This window comes from Gekko japonicus, unplaced genomic scaffold, assembly GCF_001447785.1.
Source record: "Gekko japonicus isolate JY-2015 unplaced genomic scaffold, Gekko_japonicus_V1.1 scaffold720, whole genome shotgun sequence".
Taxonomy (NCBI): domain Eukaryota; kingdom Metazoa; phylum Chordata; class Lepidosauria; order Squamata; family Gekkonidae; genus Gekko; species Gekko japonicus.
Window position 1 is genome coordinate 485,550 of NW_015165256.1, and position 21,338 is coordinate 506,887.

At 42.6% G+C, this 21,338-nt stretch overlaps 1 protein-coding gene across 2 annotated transcripts in view; it reads left to right on the forward strand.

Annotated features, from left to right (window-relative positions):
- The window catches only part of GALNT10 (polypeptide N-acetylgalactosaminyltransferase 10), an 88,348-nt gene that overhangs the window by 58,436 nt on the left and 8,574 nt on the right, over positions 1–21,338 (forward strand). The window lies entirely within an intron of this gene.

A 21,338-nucleotide genomic window follows, 5' to 3' on the forward strand; every position in this document is an offset into this window, starting at 1 on the left:
TCAAGAAGAACCTAGAAAAATGGGAAAATCTTCAATTATCCTTAATGGGGAAAATAGCCACCATTAAAATGAATTTACTCCCGAAATTGGTATTTCTATTCCAAACAATGCCAATAATACGAAACCAATGCTATTTTAAAGAACTAGATAAAATTATGTCCCAGTTTATCTTGCAACGGAAAAAACCAAGAATTAAACTTCAAGACGCTAAAGATAGAGGTGGCTTTGCTCTTTTGCTCTGGTACTTATATTACAGGGCAGCAGATTTGGCCTGGATCAAAGAATGGATAACTCTGGACAATACTAGACTCTTGAAACTAGAAGGCCATGACTTACTCTTAGGATGGCATGTGTTTATCTGGTACGGGAAAGCTGATAGCCACAAATACTTCAAACAGTACTGGATCAGAGCTTCTTTATTGAAAGTATGGGAACAAACTCGAAATTATTTCTACACTAAGATTCCAAGATTGGTGGCCCCTTTAGAAGCCTTCACAAACCCAAGTCTTCATCAAGAAGAAACCACTATAAGATATCTAGATCTGTTAGACACTCAGCAAGAATTTAAAACAATACAAAGACATAACTGGTGGCAAAAGATGCAAATTGAGTCTAGATACTTTAAAGATAAAACAATAGGCTTCTGTACCAATCTTTTGGAAATAAATAAGATCTTGATGTATACCGACCAGAAATTTATAAAAAAGATGTACAATCTCCTTTTAGAAAATAAAATGCAAGACAAAATTGTGAAGGGGGTTATGATAAAATGGGCACAAAATTCGAGACATAACATTGATTTGGACCAATGGGCACAGATTTGGAAGAAAAATATAAAAATTACAAGAGCAATCCCAGAAAAGGAAAACATGTATAAGATGTTCCATAGATAGTACATTACCCCTGATATTTTTTCAAAAATTGACCCGAAATGTCTCAATAGATGTTGGAAATGCCAAAACAAAGTGGGGTCTTTCTACCATATGTGGTGGCAATGCGAAAAAGCAAAGAGATACAGGGCAGGTGTACATGAAATAATACAAAAAAACCCTTAAAACCTCTGTTCCCTTTGTCCTAGAACTATTTTTGCTGGGTATTATACTTGATCAGTGTAAAAAAATGACACCCACTTTATCTTATACGTGATCACCTCAGCTAGAATATTGTTTGCTAGATACTGGAAGAAAACAGAAATACCATCCAGAAGCGAAATCATTAACAAAGTACTGGAAACAGCAGAGATCGACAAACTGACTATTTTTGAAAAATCAGACAGAAGACCTATTTGAAAAGACATGGTTAAGATTCTATACTTGGACTGAAAATTATGACAATATAAGCAATTAAAACTTGAGGAAACATATTTATAAAGCTGTATAACCTGTAAAAGGAATGAGATGTTATAGCGATGAGACGGTCTGATAGCAAATAAGAAGTAACGTAATTAAGGTAAAAGCATTTCCTAATGCATCGATTTAAACTCTCCCCCTGTATATACATTTACACGATTGTATGTCTTATATCGAAAATAAAGAAATATATACCTTTAAAAAGAAAGAAAAGGCACCTGGAGGAGAGGAGTCAGTTTGGCTGTCATGTGGGTAAATACATGCAACCATCTTCTGTCATAGGCAAAATATATAAGTCATGACTGAACTGCACTGATCTGTGCATTTACTGACTAGATTTAGTTAACCAGGATAAATGGAACTCTGAAACTTTTGGTACATTCCGGCAACTGTTTTCAAGCAGGTGTTAAATTAATAAACAACTTAGATACTACAATTAAAGTATAGCTCCTTTTCGCAATGCTTTTGTATGTTTCCCTTCATTTTAGAGTACTTTCTGGGAGATACTTAGCATATCCTGTGTCCAGCTGAATAAACCACACTGTTTTAGGAATCAATCAGATGTGAACAAAGAACACAGTGGATAATATAGACTTTCAAACAGTAACACATCCCTCTCTTGATGAAATCGTTATAATTTTGTACTCTGTTCTCCCCAAATAGTTTTCTAAATTTGAACCACTTGATGATATTGTAAGGATTCATCAAACAGCATTCATTTGGCAATTAAAACACAACAAATGACACTTTCTTCCCATTGTTATATCTACACAAAGCTGAGTAATAAAGACATATTGAAGGGTTTTTGTTTCCCCTTTGAGATTCCTTTACAGTTGTTCCATTTACCCTTTCTGCTATTGTATGTAAAGGAATAGTGTGGTAATACAATGCTCTGCAGGAGGGGGCAGAATCAGCATTCATCTTTTCCAACATGGACCTTTTCTGAAACAGTGGTTTCCAAGAGTGGTGACAGTCACCATGCAAGCTCTTTATCTTTGAAATCCTGGAGCAGACTTTTACTGCTTGATTGCGGGAAATAAGACCATTCATCTGCCTGCTTACTCCATCTGACATAGTGTGTTTTATTCCAAGCCAAAGATGATCGTTTCTGATGGGTTAAATTCACTCTAATTAATCCTAGCCTCTCTTTCATATATTGTGTGATAGAAAATGATGTTTAACTGAAAGAGACTCAGTGTATTTTCAGAAATTAAGATAAATTGATGTATTCATGTGTAGCTGACAAATTTCATTATTCTGTTGAATCTGTAAGAACAAAAGGTCTATTCATAGCAAAAAAAAAAGAAGGGAAACAATTTATGAAGTTATGAAATGTCACAGTCAGTTAAAAGCTACATATAAAAATATGCTGAGATCCTATTGGCAATGGAGTACAAAGAACTGAGCATCTTCTAAATAATCAAAATAAGTGAGAATTTATTTTATATTTCATTTTTGAAACCTATTTTTAATCAAGTATTTTCATTACTCTCGTTTAAGAAATCTGATTGGCATAAGAATATAAGAAAAGGAAAGCCATGTGTTCCTAGCAATTCTCCAGTTGTCCTGGGAGTGGGGCAGTCCTGGGAACATAGCTCTTTCTCTCTGAAAGCAGGGCCAGCCAACAATTTAATCCTGGAGGGGAGGGCCTTGTCCCCTGGTATCCCAGTCTCACTACCCCTGCCTTCAGAGCAGGATGTGCTTTGACTGTGCTCTTGAACACAGCGATCCCAAGAGTAATCAGAAGAAGGATTGGAGGCAGCAGTAAGACCAGGAGGGGAAGGTAGAGTGCCTCAACCCCTCCCTGCAGACACGGGCCTAACTCTACGCACGACAGTGAAGCCTTCACAACTCTGACAGCACTGGGAGATCCATGGTGATCATGGACACAGCCTGCGGAGGCCACCTTCTCCTGGGTCGGCAGAGCCCCCCCCCCCTTCACAGCCTGAACAGGCAGAGAGGAAGCAGCGGAGCTGGCGAGAGCCATGGAGACAAGTGGAAACTGTTCATCCTCCGCACGGCTCAGGGCTCTGGTCTTTCATCCACAGGACCACAGAGCAACCAGAGGGCCCCAGGAACCTAACCACCCTTCCGAGTCAAGGTAAGACCAAGGCCAGGGAAGGGTGGCACAGACCCGCGGAAGAAGAGGGGCAGCTTTGGGAAAGGGATATTGAACTGGGAATCCCCCTTCCCCTCTCTCTACTCAGCCGGGCCCAAGTGGCTGGGACGAGCATGCCTTCAGTGGAGTTGGGAAGCTGAGTGGGATGAACCCTGGTCGAGGTTGGGATGGCAGATTTCCCAGGAAAGTCCAGGTGGATGAGTATAGGCAAGCAGCGACAAAGGACGACTTAAACTCCAAATGGTCCTGTGGAACCCCTTCACTTGCACCAGAGAGTTAGCTGGCTAGAGATTAAAATTGTGGAAGCAGCCATTTTGGGATGAGGTTTAAGAAATTACTTTCACAGTGATTCAAAATCGTGGCAAAAACAGGCCTTTCCAGTGCTACCATGGATAATGCAACATGTGAATTTGACCTGCCTAATTCCTCATCCTCCAGGGTTATCCAGACATTTCAACATGAGAGTCAAACGATGGGTCTTTTGGGAGAGAATGCCAAAATAAATCTCCTTTCTTGGCTGAAATCTGAGATGAGGAAAGAGTTTAGAGATTTATGGCAGGCTCCTAAATGGGGTCCCCCAACCAAAAGGCACAGCAGATCTTTTTCTCCCCCGAGAACAAAAAAGATAAGAAGAAATCTAAGTCATTTTGAAAACATAGTCCTCTATTGAGTGGACAAGAGGGAGATTCAGATTCCACAGACTCCTCTTCTACTAAGGAAGAAGGAGAACTCTCAGAGGAAGAGGAAGAGATTGTGCCCACTACCCAATCCAGACTTTTCCCTCAGTAATTATATACTAAGCTTCTACCCAAAGTGATGAGGACACTGAAGCTGTCTTACACTCCTAAGTCTACAGAAGAGGATTCAGGCTTCCCAGTAGGGTCAGAGAAAACCACCCGTAAGACAGGAAAACAATCGACATGGGTTCCTCTACCAGCAGCCTTTTATGCTCTCATGAAGGCAGAATGTGAGTATCCTGCAAAACCAAAAGCTAATCTTTTTGTATTTTCAGTTTTATTCCCTTATACCAGAGGCATCGAAGAAGATCAAACATCCAACAGTGGATGACCCATTCAACAGTCTGGCTTCCACTTTGGTATTACCTATGGAAGCAGATGGTTTACCAAGAGATCATAGCAGCAAGCGTATTGAACAGACCCTGTGTAGGGACTTTGAAGTGTCGGCTAACTCTCTTTGGGCTTTGGTGACAGGGTCACTCTTTGCTACAGCAGCCTACGCGTGGTCTTCCGAATGGGCAAAAGCAGATAGCAACATTCCTAAAGAGCTCAAGGATGAACTCAAGAAAATAGCCTTGGCTACAGCTTTTGCAGCTGATGTGTCCTTAGATGCCCTTCAACAGTCAGCAAGGGTGATGGTCTCCAATGTTGTGGCAAGAAGAAACACATGACTACGGAATTGGGATGTAGACCCCTCGGCTAGTGCTAGGGTGGGAGCAGTCCCATTTAAAGGAGTTAACCTCTTTGGAGAAGATCTAGAGAGATCTGGTGGAAAACAAAGACAAAAAAAAAGTTCTTCTTTCAAAGAAAAGAGAGGGAAAAGCCAGGGAATGTTTTAAGTCCTTTCAAGATTCAAGACGTGATTCCAGAGCCAGCTACAACAGATCCTTCAAGGGAAAGTGGCAGTCCAAATCCAGGGAAAATAGACCTCCTTCTTCTTTCTCCAACAAACAGAGTCAAAACACTGAGGGCCCCAAGAAAGGAAATTCAGTATGACTGTACCCAAGGGTTCCAACACTCATGGTATAGGGGGGCATTTACAAAGGTTTGCCACACATTGGCATCAGACTGTGAACAGATGGGTGTTGAACACAGTGACCAAAGGTTACTCACTGGAATTCCAAACTTCCCCCACCAATCAATTCTTGGATATTCCCAGGATTCAGTCCACAAACAAACACAGGTTACTGGAGATGGCAATCCAACATCTCCTGGACATTGGGGCCATAGAGCTAGTTACACTCCAGGAAATGACTCGGGGAATATACTCAGTGTTTTTCATTGTACCAAAAAAGAACAGGGATGTCAGAGCCATACTGGACTTGAAATGGTTAAACAAAAGAATTCTAACAAAAAGGTTCAAGATGGAAACATTAAAATCCATAGTGGCAGCCATTCAACACTTGTGTTCCATCGATCTATCAGAGGCATATTTACACACACTGATCAGACAATCACATTGCAAATTTCTCAAGTTTGCCTGCGACGGGAAATATTTTCAGTATCGGGCTCTTTCCTTTGGTCTGAAGTCTTCACCAAGGGTTTTTACCAAGATCTTGGTCTCCTTAGTCGCATTCCCAAGAGTCCAGGAGGTCTCAATGTTCTCAAAGCTGGACATCTTAGTCAAGACACCATCATGCTGTCAAACTCTGGAAGCATTAGAACTGACAGTGACAGTTCTCAGAGAACACAGGTTTGTCATCAACCTTGAGAAAAGCACATTACTACCAATACAATCGATTCTACACCTGGGTGTACAGATAGATATGATACAAGATAGTCTTCTTGTCTCAAGAGAGATACCAGAAAATGCAACAACTGATGCTACAGGTCTTAGGGAAGATGACAGTGGAAGTGATGATGCTAGCTCCGCTGTTGGTCATGTTAATGTTATACCAGGAGGTCCTCCAATGGGCCAGGTTTCATGCTTGCCCACTTCAGAGGTTCGTATTACCCTTTCAGGACATATTAACTCACAAGAGACTCCAGAAAATACAACTCCCAGAGTTGGCAAACAGGAGCTGAGATGGTGGATGAAGCCTTCACATTTCCACGAGGGTCAACCTCTAAGGGAGCCACAAAGAGTGGTAATGACAATAGATTTGAGTCTATCTAGTTGGAGAGTGCATACAAAAGGGAGGGATGGCCCAAGGGACTTGGTCACAGGGAGAGATGACCAAGAGTAGCAATTTTCTCAAACTCAGAGCCATTGGAGTAGCCTGTGTCAGTTTGGAGATGTTCTGGAGGGTCATCATGCCTTAGTTCAGACAGACAACACAACAGGGGACAACACCATAGCAGATAGGTTGAGCCGACAGGGAGTGGATCAGTTGGAATGGAGTCTACGCAGGGACGTGTTTCTCCACATTTATCACTGGTTCAGAAAAGCAGAAATATATCTGTTTGCCATGGAAAACAATTGTCAATAGAACCATTTCATGTCAAGAACAAGAAGCTAAAAGGTAATAGGAACAGATGCATTAAACTGTGACTGGCCAAAAATGCTTCTGTACGCCTTCCCACCCATTCAACTTCTACAGAGGGTACTCCAGAAGGTAATAGAGCAGAGATCGTAGTGGTGACACTGTTTTGGCCAAGGAGAGCCTGGTTTCAGGACTTAAAAAGACTGACAGTAGTGGAACCATGGCGTCTGCCCTTGAGGAACAATCTCTTAGTACAAGGGGAATGGTCCACCCTTGCCCAGAGATGCTCAGACTCACTGCTTGGAGGTTGAGTGGCAACAGTTGATTACCATGGGATACCCACAGGGGGTGGTCAAAACTATGATGGCATCTAGGAAGGGGCCAACTAATAGGATTTATAGCAATACCTGGAGGATCTTTCAGTCCTTGTGTATGGACAGGAGGTTAGATCCATTGACAGCCTTAGTGGGAGACAGCTTTTCTTTCTTACAGCACAGGCTAAAGAAAGGTCTTAGTTACAACTACTTTGAAACAACAGGTAGTGGCTATGTCAGCGGTAAGAGGAGTTAAGAAAGGGAAGTCATTAGTGCAACATCCTCATGTTAAAAGGTTTTTACAAGGGACGACTCTTAAATTCACCCCAAACACACCGTTTTCCCATTTGAAATCTTAAGTAGTTCTCAAAGCTCTATGCAAGAGAGCCCTTTGAACCAATGGCTTCGTGCAGCCTAAAGGGACTTTCTTTTAAAACAGCCTTTTTAATGAGCATTACATCAGCTAGGTGAGTGTCAAAACTATGAGCTTTTATCAATAGATAAGTTGTATATTTTTAATAATGACAGGATGGTGCTTCACCCAGATCCAGCTCTCATCCCTAAGGTGAACTTCACAGGTCAGGGAACATACTGCTACCATCCTTCTGCACCAACCCTAAACACAAGAAGGAGAAGGAATTGCACTGCCTGGACGTGTGCAGAGCACGTAGTTTTTACTTAGATAGAACAAAACAATAGAGAACCATTGATGCCTTGTTTGTTTCATTTAGAAGATCATCCTTAGGCAAGAGAATCTCTACCTCAACCCTAAGTAGGTGGCTTAGGGGTTACATTATAGTAGCATAAAAGGCCAAGGGGCATTACCACTCATTCGCTAAGGGGAGCAGCCACATCAGCCGCCTACAGGGCTTTCCCGTCCTTAGAAACTTTTTGTAGGGCAGTTACCTGGAAGTCAATTCATTCTTTTACAAGACATCACCAAATTGATAAGTTAGCCTCCGTAGAGGCAGCCTTCAGTAGAAGAGGCTTACAGCACACCATTTAGACTGGGAAGTTGCTGGATCCATCATGGAAGGTATTGCTTTTTAAGCCCCAGGAGTAAGGACTGCCCCACTTCCAGGACCACTGGAGAATGGAAGATTTGTTGTCACTTACCGTGAACCTTCCTTCTCGGTGGTCCAGGAGTGGGGCAGTCCTCCACACCCTGAGAGGACAGCAGGTCCCATGGTCTCTAGGGGTGTAGGAGACAGATTGGTCATGTATCTTTCTGGAGTGTTAGTCTCCCGAGATGGGAGTTCAATTTATTAAAAGAAAAAAGAGAGAGAGAGAATGAACAAGGGGGGAATATGTGTGTGTGTATATATATATATATGTGTGTATGTGTGTGTGCATTTAAGTTGAATATATATGTGCATTAAAGTGCAATGGACTGGGCTTATGAGTTTGAATCTGTTGGGAGAGTAATGTTCTTTTGGCTGCAGACCTATGGTTAAAATAAAATTAGCTAAGTAGCTAGTTCGTTGGTTGGTACCCTTGGGGGGGGGGGAGTGTGTTTTTGTTTTTGTATATAGTTTGATCGGGGAGTTACAACTTGGAGAATGACTGGGATACCAGGGGACAGGTCCCTTCTCTCCAGGATCAAATTGTTGGCCAGTCCTGCCTTCGGAGAGGAGGAGCTATGTTCCTAGGAGTAAGGACTGCTCCACTCCTGGACCACCAAGAAGGAAGAAGAAGAAGAGATTGGATTTATACCCCACCCTTCACTACCCAAAGGAGTCTCAGAGCGTCTTACTGTAGGGATAGGAAAATCTCTGCGAGGCACACCCGGAGAGGCTCCTGCCTCCTGTCTTCACTCGAAAGGGCTCCTGTTTTCACAAGGAGTCACAGTGAGATTGGCAACGGGAGATTGGCAAGCAAGGCACATTCTTAGCTGAGTCTTCATAAGTCTGTAGTTTTACTGAAGAGTACAATGAATTGCTTCAAGACACAAGCTTTGCAACATTCAAGGATAATCTTGCCTGTAAAGAGTACACAGTGTGATTTTTGCATAGAGGCCACTAACTGTAACATTTTCTCACTGTGCTGTTTAGCTTACAAAGTCTTTTGCTCTGTTGTAACGAATTTCACCGTGCAATATGTGAGCTGTTTGATTCTAATAAAATGCTGCTGTGACACAGCCTGTCAGATGAACAGGGAGCTTGGTACAGAGAGACAGACAGAGCTGATGAGTAGCTTCAAGAAATCTCTGTTGTGCTGTGTCGTTCTTAAACCCCCACAAAAGTCAACAGCTTACAAACTCCTTTCCCTCCCCCTCCCCACAACAGACACCCTGTGAGGTAGGTGGGGCTGAGAGAACTCTGACAGAAACTGCTCTTTTTCAAGAACAGCTGTGTCAGAACGATGGCTTGCCCAAGGTCATCCAGCCAGGTGCAAGTGGAGGAGTGGGGAATCAAACCTGGTTCTCCAAGATTAGAGTCCACACACTTAACCACTACACCAAACTGGCTCTTGGTAGCTTCACGGTAAGTGAAGACAAATCTTCCATTCCAGGAGAGAGATTAAGTTATAAAATGAAGCTCACTATTGAAATGGATTGCATTGATTATTGCATTTAGATAGAAGAAACTCTTCAACCTTTGAAGAAGTGTACACATAATCAGGGTTTCATTTTAACATAAGGAGCTTTCTTATTTAATCATTAATGTATGTGTACCTGGCAACAGACAATCCAGATGTTTTGTTTTATGTAGCTTGTAGGAGGGATATGCTTCTCCACACAGATTACATTATCATGGAGTATTTTTTGATAGACTTCTGTGGATGAAAATAAAATAGCCCATTAAATGGTTGAGCTTTTACTTGCTGCTTGTTGCTACTCAGGCCAGTTTTCTTTAGGTAGACTCAAGTAATGTACAATTTAACTTAAATTTGATAAGGAAATTAATTGAACAAACAACTGTGAAAAGTTTTGTAGAGGTTCTGGGCTTTGTTCTGTTTTTCTCCCCTCATGTAAAGTCTCATAGGATTCTGCAGCATTCTTCCTTGTTTAGCTGTACTGTCATGGAGGGTACATTATTTTGATATATAAAGTTACTCTTGGTGTTTCCTACAAATTCCTAGAATTACCAGGGAGTGCCTATATGTGCAAAGTTGCCTACAGCTTCAGGAGAAGTCCATCTCCAGGTTCCTACCAAATGTCAAATAACATTGGTGGGGTTAGGAGCACAGGTAGTGATAACCATCTTGTGAAACTCTGTTCCAGAAAGAAGTCTTCCTCTGTCCCATGCTTTTAGTCTTCTGGATGCAAGAAAAATGCTTGCGTATGTGCATACTAGTTTATTACAATTGAAACCTTGATTTACAAATAAGTAAGAGCCCTTCTACAGCCTGGCAGCATAATCCAAAACCCTTGTTCATGCAGAAAAATGCCTTTTGCGCTGCAGACTTACACCTGCTTAGACAAGAGGCAGATTTCTGTTTTGACACCCCACACCCCGTACATTTGCAAGAATACTAAGCAAGACTGTATGCTTTACAGGCAAATGGTCTGAAAATTTCTAGAAGCAAGGGCTAGTAGTTACTAGGCAAGGTAGTGTTTGTTCATGAGATGGAAAGGAAAGTCCTTGCTATTTATGTACAAAATGGGAGCATAAATCGCCCAGATGGACTCAGTGGCTGATCCCAAGTGCTGGTAGGGATGAAAGGTGGAAATTTTTCTAGTGCTTTGTTTTTCTGTGTCGTGGGTCAGTAAGGAGAGATGGACTTCTAAGGAGGAGAGGACTCTGTAAGACAAGAGGAGTCATGTGTAGCCAGCTCTGAATCAGCAGAAGCCAGCAAGCAAGAAGAGGAACTGTAGGCTTGTCAGAGTTCACAGCCAACAGCACCTTCCAGCTGTGTTCCAATAGATGAAACCCAGGTGGTCATTACCAGCCCTCCAGTTTCACCCACACCCTTTGAGCGCTGGAGACGAAGGCTTAGAATGGAGCTCCAGGAGAGAGGACAAAGCACATGTCTCCTGGCCCGACACTAGCTGCTTGCTGATGATGAGTCAGCACAAAACAGAACAAAAGGGATCACAGATATCCACAGGAAAAACCCACAAGTAAACTCTGTGATATGAACAACATTTATACGATTAACATTTTCTAAAACTTTACAAAAGTGCAACAATTTGTCCTGGTTATGCAGTATCTTGATTTTGATTCAAAGTAAGGCAGCATGAATAAAAATTAAATGTTGCCTAAGCTTGAGCTATTTCTGCCTCCATTCCTGAGGACTGAAAGGTAGCTAATGTCACTCCCATCTTTAAAAAGGGTTCCAGAGGAGATCCGGGAAATTACAGGCCAGTCAGTCTGACTTCAATACCGGATAAGTTGGTGGAAACAGTTATTAAGGAAAGAATTAGTAGGCACATTGATGAACAAAACCTATTGAGGCAGACTCAGCATGGGTTCTGTAAGGGAAGATCTTGTCTCACTAACCTGTTAGTGTTTTTTGAGGGAGTGAACAAACATATGGACAAGGGGGACCCAATAGATGTTGTTTACCTTGATTTCCAGAAAGCTTTTGATAAAGTTCCTCATCAAAGGCTCCTAAGTAAGCTCAGTAGTCACGGGATAAAAGGACAAATCCTTTTGTGGGTCAAAAACTAGCTAATTAATAGGAAACAGAGAGTGAGTATAAATGGGCAATTTTCTCAGTGGAGGGTGGTAAGCGGTGGGGTACCACAGGGATCAGTACTCAGTCTGATGCTTTTTAACTTGTTCATTAATGATTTAGTGTTGGGAGTAAGCAGTGAAGTGGCTAAATTTGCAGATGACACGAAGTTGTTCAGGGTGGTAAGAACCAGGGAGAATTGTGAGGCACTCCAAAGGGATCTGTCGAGGATGGGCGAGTGGGCATTAGCGTGGCATATGGGGTTCAATTTGGCCAAGTGCAAGGTGATGCACATTGGAGCCAAAAATCCTAACTATAAATACACGTTGATGGGGTCCGAACTGGCAGAGACTGACCAAGAGACAGATCTTGGAGTTGTAATAGATAACTCACTAAAAATGTCTAGACAGTGTGCCACTGCAATAAAAAAGGCCAACGCTATGCTGGGGATTATTAGGAAGGGAATTGAAAACAAATCAGCCAGTATCATAATGCCCCTGTATAAATCAATGGTGCGACCTCATTTGGAGTACTGTGTACAGTTCTGGTCACCACACCTCAAAAAGGATATTATAGCATTGGGAAAAGTGCAGAAAAGGGCAACTCGAATGATAAAAGGGTTGGAACACTTTCCCTATGAAGAAAGGTTAAAATGCTTGGGGCTCTTTAGCTTGGAGAAATGACAGCTGAGAGGTGATGTGATCAAAGTTTATAAGATTATGCATGGGATAGAGCAGGTTGAGAAAGAAGTACTTTTCTCCCTTTCTCACAATACAAGAACTTGTGGGCACTCAATGAAATTGCTGAGCAATCTGATTAGAACAGATAAAAGGAAGTACTTCTTCACCCAAAGAGCGATTAACACATGGAATTTACTGCCACAGGAGGAGGTGGCGTCTACAAGCATGGACAGCTTCAAAAGGGAATTAGATAAGCATATGGAGCAGAAGTCCATCAGTGGCTATTAGCCACAAGGTATAGATAGAAACTCTCAGGCTGGGGCAAGTGATGCACTGTATTCTTGGTGCTTGGTGGGGGACAACAGTGGGGGGCTTCTAGTGTCCTGGCCCCACTGGTGGACCTCCTGATGGCACCTGGTATATTTGGCCACTGTGTGACAGAGTGTTGGACTGGATGGGCCTGTGGCCTGATCCAACATGTTCTTATGTTATGTTCATTAGGGTTTTTCCCCATGTTTGCACAAAATCTTCCTTTAATAATCAGAATGTTCGGCCTGATTTCAGTGCACTGCTGATGTAACTTGTCTTCCCTTCTTCCCACTTCCCAGTGCAGCCCAAATAACCTGACAAATGCTACTCCTAGGGAAAAGGGAATCCCCAGGGAAAGCCCCCCTGCCATCCATGGAGATTCTTTGTTGAATTCAAGCCAATATATGCAAAGGCTACAGATCTCTTGCATGAAATCTAAGCACACTTAGCTGCTTTGTACAGGCTTGGTCAGATCACGACTTAAAATCCTGGCATTGCTAAATAAAAAACAGTGTTTAAGAAAGTGAATGACAAGAATAGTAATGGATTTTAACTTTTCTATTCAGATTGGTCAGAGGAATAAAGCTGTGTTGCACTTGTTCATTAATGATTTGGAGATGGGAGTAAGCAGTGAAGTGGCTAAATTTGCGGATGATACAAAGTTGTTCAGGGTGGTGAAAACCAGTGAGGATTGTGAGGCACTCCAAGGGGATCTGTCAAGGATGGGTGAGTGGGCGTCAACATGGCAAATGGGGTTCAATGTGGCCAAGTGCAAGGTGATGCACATTGGAGCCAAAAATCCTAAATATAAATACACATTGATGGGGTCTGAACTGGCAGAGACTGAGCAAGAGAGAGCTCTTGGAGTTGTAGTGGATAACTCACTGAAAATGTCGAGACAGTGTGTGACTGCAATAAAGAAGGCCAATGCTATGCTGGGGATTATTAGGAAGGGTATTGAAAACAGATCAGCCAATATAATAATGCCCCTATATAAATCAATGGTGAGACCTCATTTGGAATACTGTGTGCAGTTCTGGGCACCACACCTTAAAAAGGATATTATAGCTTTGGAAAAAGTGCAGAAAAGGGCAACTCGAATGATAAAAGGGTTGGAACACTTTCCCTATGAGGAAAGATTAAAGCGCTTAGGGCTCTTTAGCTTGGAGAAAAGACGACTGAGGGGTGACATGATCGAGGTTTATAAGATTATGCATGGGAAAGAGCAGGTAAAGAAAGAGGTACTTTTCTCCCTTTCTCACAATACAAGAATTCGTGGGCACTCCATGAAACTGCAGAGCGGTCGGGTTAGAACGGATAAAAGGAAGTACTTCTTCACCCAAAGAGTGATTAACACATGGAATTCACTGCCACAGGAAGTGGTGGGTGCTACAAGCATGGACGGCTTCAAAAGGGAATTAGATAAGCATATGGAGCAGAGGTCCATCAGTGGCTATTAGCCACAAGGTATAGCTAGGGGCTCTGGGGCAAGTGATGCTCTGTCTTCTTGGTGCTTGGGGGGGGGGGTCAACAGTGGGAGGGCTTCTAATGTCCTGGCCCCACTGCTGGACCTCCTGATGGCACTGGTATTTCTGGCCACTGTGTGACACAGAGTGTTGGACTGGATGGGCCTTTGGCCTGATCCAACATTGGCGTCTCTTATGTTCTTATGGAATGGCATTTTTCTGAGCTATCTGATGCTTTGGAGCAATTGTTGTGCATATTGACACGGTGTGTAAACTGGCCCCTTAGTTTGGACTCTTATCAGTTCTCTCTGGCATAAAGTTTGCATTTTATAGCATACCTTGCTGCAAGAGGTTAATTTTTTTAAAGTGGATTATTGAGATTTAAGGTATGTTATCTAATCCTCAGGATTTAGTGGACATTGAGAAGGGCTGCTTCCTTCTTCTTATTCATTTGTACTCCTTGTTCCCTCACATTATTGTACTTCCCACCAGCAGCCTGTTATTTTTGGTGTACTTCCTGTTGGTACTTATTTATACTTTTCTTGTAGGAGGGAGCTTTGCTTCTGAATTTGGCTCACATGCATCTTGCTACCTTTATCTAGAAAAGCTGGCCTCCATGGTGCTTGTCCCCCCCCCCCGCAAGAAAAATAGCAAGTGCAGATAACATGTCATTCTGTCTAATGGATACAGTGGCCCAAGCCATACAGTTTTAAAGTAGGGATGGCCAGGTCAAAGAATAGAATGCATGGTCTCCCAGAGAAGTCTTGTGAGATGTAGCTGGTTTCAGTCAGAATTGATTTTCTAACATTACAATATTCTGGGCCATTTTTATGACTATTGTTCCCTCCTGCCATCCATGCATGTGCACAGATTTTTAAAATGAGACAAAATCACTGGAAGTAGTACTATGTTCGGAACCGCAGTTTTCATTCGGTTAGCAAAGGTCATTTAATGTGGAGACGAATTAAGCCCTATTATTTGTAGAATAAAGAGGAAATAGTCTCCTATGCCTACTGTTCCAGCTGCCCAACAATTAACCATTTCCTCTGTCCCGAAATAGTTACATTCCCCTAAACCTGATTTCAAATGAAGTAGTGATTTCCTTTCACCTCAGGAATTTCTTTCCAGATGTCTGGGTTTTTTTCTTCATCTCTGTAACTTTAAAAAAATTGCTTATAATCCATAATATGTTCCCTTTCTGCTGTCCTCTCCTTTTAGGAAGAGAACTGATAATTTCCTTTATTCGGTTTGTAATGAATTCTGTCACTTCACAAAGGAGTTGCTAATACAATGAATCAAAGCAGAAGTGAAAATGAATAGGAAGCTTGGTTTTGAAATTAGATTTATATTCTCATGACAGATCATCAGCTGAAAGCATGGGGATATTTTAAAGACACAGAGTGGGGCTAGTTAAGTATGAGGGGAACAGTATTTGCAGTTATATCTGCAGGAACCCACATAGAATTCAGTCTGTTCATAAGCCAATGAATAGGTGGAGTTGTTGTATGGTACAATTCCCCCCCCCCCATTCTGTATTCATTTAACAGTTATTCTGTAATCTCTAAATTAAACGTAGTCTTCTGAGATCAAAGAATAACACGTTCCATTACATGAATAATTATAATTACTACTCTATTTGTCTAGCTATGTAAGGATTTTATACAACAGTTTTTGTCATGCTGTAATGCTGTTCTCTCACCTAATTGTATTTAGATCAATAATTTGAGTTTATCTGCAAAAGAGCTTTCACATGCCTAAAGCAAAATGTATGTTCACTCCAAAAAATAATGGGGAAAATCCCTCACCTCAGTGATTGCTTTGAAGGGGTGTTGTAGGGGAGATGTCACACAGAAAGGGGTGCTGTATACTGAGGCCCTTTTTTAATTCAGCCTCCCTTTGCCTTGAGGCAGCTGTTGAAAGGAGGAATTTGGGGCACAGAAGTGACTTACCTTTTGGAGGGCTTTGAGCCCAAATCTATTTTTTACTCTAAATATATGAGCTCAGCCAACACTACTGCATTGTTTACTGAATGTCCTATCTGTTGATTGTATTTACTTACTCTGTGTAATCTGCCTTGAGTCCCAGTAAGTAAGGTAGACTATAAATAATGTAAATAAATTACTCCCATCCCCATCCCTGGTGGCAGGTTGCCCTCTGCAGCTGGGGATATTCCCAGACAGCAGACACAAGTGTTGCATGCAGCATTTCATCCCAGAGGCAGTTCGTGAATCAGGTATGGGTCTGCCCAGTATGCATCCTTGATGGTAGTAAGATGTTTGCTTAAAGTTCCAAGAGCTTTGCAAAGACTGCCCCAGTAGAACACAGTACAATAATCTAATCTTAAAGTCACCAAAGCATGTGTCCAGATACTGGCTATTTTTTCCATATCCCTACTTAAAATGATAGGGAAAAGGATATATTCTAAACATCTGAAGAATTGGGTTGTATTCTGTGGAAACAATAATATACTGAAATAAGCCTTTGTTACTCTCCAAGATACTACAAGACTCCGGTTTATTTTTGCTGCAACAGACTAGTGGCTATCCCTCTGCAATTGTGGCTAGGCTTGACAGATCTGTTAGGGCTTGCCCTGCCTGCTCTTCTAATTTCTTTTGCAGGTACAGAAAGTGGGGATACCAGTGGAAGAGAGAAAACTGGATGTAATAAATGTATGAGATATTGAGTAGAAAACTTTGTTGTTGTTCAGTCGCACAGTCGAGTCCAACTCTTCGCGACCCCATGGATGTGTGTGTGTGATATGTGTGATATGGCATTGTTTTCACAGTCATAAGGCAATGGTTGATGTGTTAGGTCAGGAGTAGTATATTATTGCTCTGGGTGGGTCTTGCTTAGCTCCATTGCTTTGTTCCTCAAATCAGAGCTTACGGTTACATGATAGGTTTTTTACTGCAGTTCCTGATGGTGTCCCTGTCTTCAGACATCTGTACCTTTCTGTACTAATCACTGTTACCAACTTCTGAATGAACTCTCCTGGTGATTCTCTTACCAAGCTTTTAATTATTTCTGAAAAGCTGTCTAAACCTAAATTGAATTATGAAGAAGAAAACTATTGAAGATAAATAACTCGGCTAACTACTATTTCAACAATCTCTATCTAAGGAGAAGTCACTTGTAATACACTTTTACATTCTTAAGTGTACTCCTTGCCCTGACCTGGATAGCCCAGGCTAGCCCAGGCCCATCAGATCTCACAAGATAAGCAGGGCAAACCATAAATTGGCTGCAACTTGACAGCAAAAAAAAAAAAAAGTGTACTAATAGGCTGCTTAGAATTTTTAAATTGTCAGATATAGTTACTGTTTTACAAATTAAGTAGAAGCAAGAAAGTAAGAAAGCCACCCGCATTCAGATGCTATTGAATGGGCTACTGTAAAACAACAAGATGGGTAGCTATGTTAGTCTGTATCTGAAAAAGTGAGCAGCGACTTATGAAAGCTCATAGCCTTTGAGGTGCTACTGGACTCTTGCTCGTTTCTGCTGTAAATCAACAGTTTACCAAACTCCCTGGACTACAGCAATTAAAACTAGTGTAAAAGATCTAGTATTAGACAAAGTACCTCAGGACACTGGAAGTCTAAGGATCCTTGGCTTTGTCAAAGTTGTCAGTCCTTTCAGTTTGCCTGATAAGCTTTTTGTGAGCTTTTTGTGATTAGACTAGGTTCAAATTACCACTGTCCCAACACTCACTTGACTTTGGACCAGTCACTCTATCAACTTAATTTTACTCACAGTGTTGTTGTGAAGGTTAAATGGTTAGAGTTTGCACGTAGCAACCAAGCTCCTTGGAGGAAAGGTGAGATACAAATAGTCATCTCTTCTTGGGTCATATCAAACATTGCATAAATACTTTTGGGCTACTAGAACATCAAAAAGAACAGTGTCTATAGCTTAATATAAAGAGACAAATTTTCTGCAGAATCTGTCCAGTCACAGTAGTAGTAATGTGACACTGAAGAAAATGATCACACGGTATTTTTGCTTAAACGTCTCCACCTTAATATTGTGACTATTGACGAAAAGACTTCACACTCTGAAACTGACGAACCCATAGGGAAATGTACTATCACCTGTCAGCATCACTGGTCAGCAGTAAATGCTTCAACACTGCTAACCGGAATAGTTACATTTATATTGTAGAGGCAGCTAAAGGTCAGTTCAGTATGGAGATTCTTGTGCAGAATAAAAGCAGGAAATCTGAAGCGGTTGGGGTTGTAGTGGCAGCCAACCAACAATGGCCTTAATGAAACCTTTGTTGGAACATTAAAGTGTTTTTATCTTAGCAACCATGGTCAGACAATCTTTAAGTCATTCAGGAGCCAGTCTGTTTATAAATGTCCATGGTACTTTAAAACAGATTAAGTACATTATTATTGGCTGAAGCACTTAAACATGTTTAAGCCTACTGGAATGCCTGCATTCAACAGTAGATCTACTTCACTAACTGAAGCTGGCAAAAATTATATCCATATATAATCTAGTATGAAAGAATGTTCTTATAGAATGTTGGCATAGGTTCAATGTCTCTTGCAGTAGCTAGAACATTAATTGAGCCATAATTCTGCAAGTAAGCAGCTGATGCTCAACTTCTAATACAAAATAAGGATTTTAATGTATTATGGACTGTAGCGAATTGCAGGTCTATAGTATATCTGAAGCAAGAAAGGTACATGTGTACCACATTCGCAACATTTTCAGTCAGGTGTTAATATTTATTTATTAGTCACATTTGTATCCCGCCCTCCCCGCAGTGCAGGCTCAAGACAGCTCACAATCAGTACATAAATACAATTAAAATGACATAAAATCATCTAAAACAATTCCATTATAGTTAATACAATTTCATAAGGTGCTGAAGATGTTAGTTATTCAAGACGGCGCACTTTCAGAGTTTACTTTCAAAGCTTAGATGTTGTTCTGCTCAAGATCTTCCTACAGCTCAAGCTAGGTGTCAAAAACCAAGGGCCAGGGCTCTGTAGTGGTGGCGGCTCCCTAGCAGAAAGCCTGGTGGAAGAGCTCTGTCTTGCAGGCCCTGTGGAACTGTAAGAGATCCCGCAGGGCCCTGATCTCCTCTGGGAGCTCATTCCACCAGGATGGGGCCGCCACTGAAAAAGCCATGGCCCTAGTAGTAGCAAGCCTGGCATCCTTGCGGCTTGGGAGGGTCAGTTGATTTTGAGACCTCGACCATAGTGCTCTCTGGTGTATATATGGGAAAAGGTGGTCCCGCAGGTATGTTGGACCCTAGCCTTATAGGGCTTTAACGGTGAGAACCAGCCCCTTGAAGCAGATTCGGTATGCTATTGGCAGCCAATGCAGTGTCCTCAGCACAGGCTGGATGTGCTCCCACCTGGGGAGACCCATCAGAAGTCTGGCTGAGGCATTCTGCACTAGCTGTAGCTTCCGAATCTGCAGCAAGGGCAGCCCCATGTAGAGAGTGTTACAGTAGTCTAATCTCGAGGTGACCACCGCGTGGATCACTGTTGCCAGTTCGGCACAGTCAAGAAAGGGAACCAACTGCCTAATCAGCCGTAGATGGTAAAAGGCGGGCCTGACAGTGGCTGCTACCTGGGCCTCCATTGTTAAGAAGGCATCCAGGAGCACTCCCAGACTCCTAACCTCCAGCGCTGGCACCAACGGTGCCCCATCAAAGGTCAGGAGTGGGATCCCCACACCCAGACCGCCCCGACCCAAGCACAGGACCTCCGTCTTTGTCGGATTCAGTTTCAGCCGACTCTGCTTAAGCCAACCAGCCACGGCTTGTAGTGCCCGGTCCAGGACTACCAGTCTGGAGTCCGACAGGCCACCCAACATCAGATAGAGCTGGGTGTCATCAGCGTACTGGTGACATCTCAACCCATGCCTCTGGGCTATCTGGGCAAGGGGGCGCATATAGATGTTAAATAACATCGGGGAAAGCAGTGCCCCTTGAGGTACTCCACAATCCAGTGGGTGCCTCTTGGACTGCTGTTCCCCTAGTACCACCTTTTGTCCCCAACCTTGGAGAAAGGAAGCAAGCCATTGTAAGGCAAGCCCCTGGATTCCTATGTCAGCGAGTTGGCGGACTAGTAACTGATGGTCGACTATGTCGAACGCTGCCAATAGGTCCAACAACATCAGCACCGCCCATCTGCCTCGATCCAGATGCCTACGGAGGTTGTCTGTGAGGGTGATCAGCACCATCTCTGTCCCGTGACCAGGGCGGAAGCCGGACTGGAAGGGATCCAAGATGGAAGCATCATCCAAAAAGCTCTGCAGCTGGCTCACTACCGTTCTATTAATTTGCCTAAATAGGGCAAATTGGAAACTGGTCAATAGTTGGCCAATTCAGCCAGATCCAGAGATGGTTTTTTCAACAGAGGGCAGACCACTGCTTCCTTAAGCACCCCAGGGAACTGACCCTCAATGAGGGATTTGTTGATAATCTCCCTCAAGGTGTCTCGAAACCCATTGCGGCCAGCTTTAATTAGCCATGACGGGCACGGATCAAGGCAGCATGTGATAGGACGAACAGCCAGGAGCAGTTTGTCCTCTAGGTTGAGTGGGTCGAAATGATCCAGAACTAAAATCGAAGACGTGAATGGAGCCTCGAGCTCGCCTCACTGTATCAACTGTGGCGGGGAGGTCATGGCGAAGTGACAAGACCTTATCGGCGAAATAGCTCACAAATGCCTCGCAGTCTATATCCAATTCCCTAGCATTTGGTCTGCCCCGTGGCAGAGTAGTTATGGACCAAATTGTTCAAAATAATTGGGCTGGGCGTGAGCTCGCAGACGCAATCATGGCTGTGTAGTACTCTCTCTTCGCGGCTTTGACTGCCATTCTGTGAATGTTTCCTTAATTGCTTTTTGGAGTCTTTGTATAGGAAATAGCCATATTAATGCAACTCAAGTTCAAATGGGCATTCACAATCAGTATTAGCTTGGATAGCCCATGCTAACCTGATCTCATCATAGCTTGACTGTTAAATAGGGTCAGCCCTGGTTAGTACTTGAATGGGAAACCACCAAGGGAGTCCAGGGTTGCTACACAGAGGCAGGCAATGGCAGAACCACCTCTGAACATCTCTCGCATTGAAAACCCCACGGGGTTGTTGTAAGTTGGCTGCATCTTGATGGCAAAAAAAATAAATAAATATAGAAATCACCTATGGCAAAAGCGGTGCCCTGCTTTTAATTCTTCATGTTCCAAATGACGTGTTGGATTAGTTCTTGTTGTTGTAGAATTTTACAGTGCTTTTATGACTATCATGATGTTTAGACAATATCAGACGCGTATAGCTGAGAAAGTCAATAGCCAGATGCAGCAG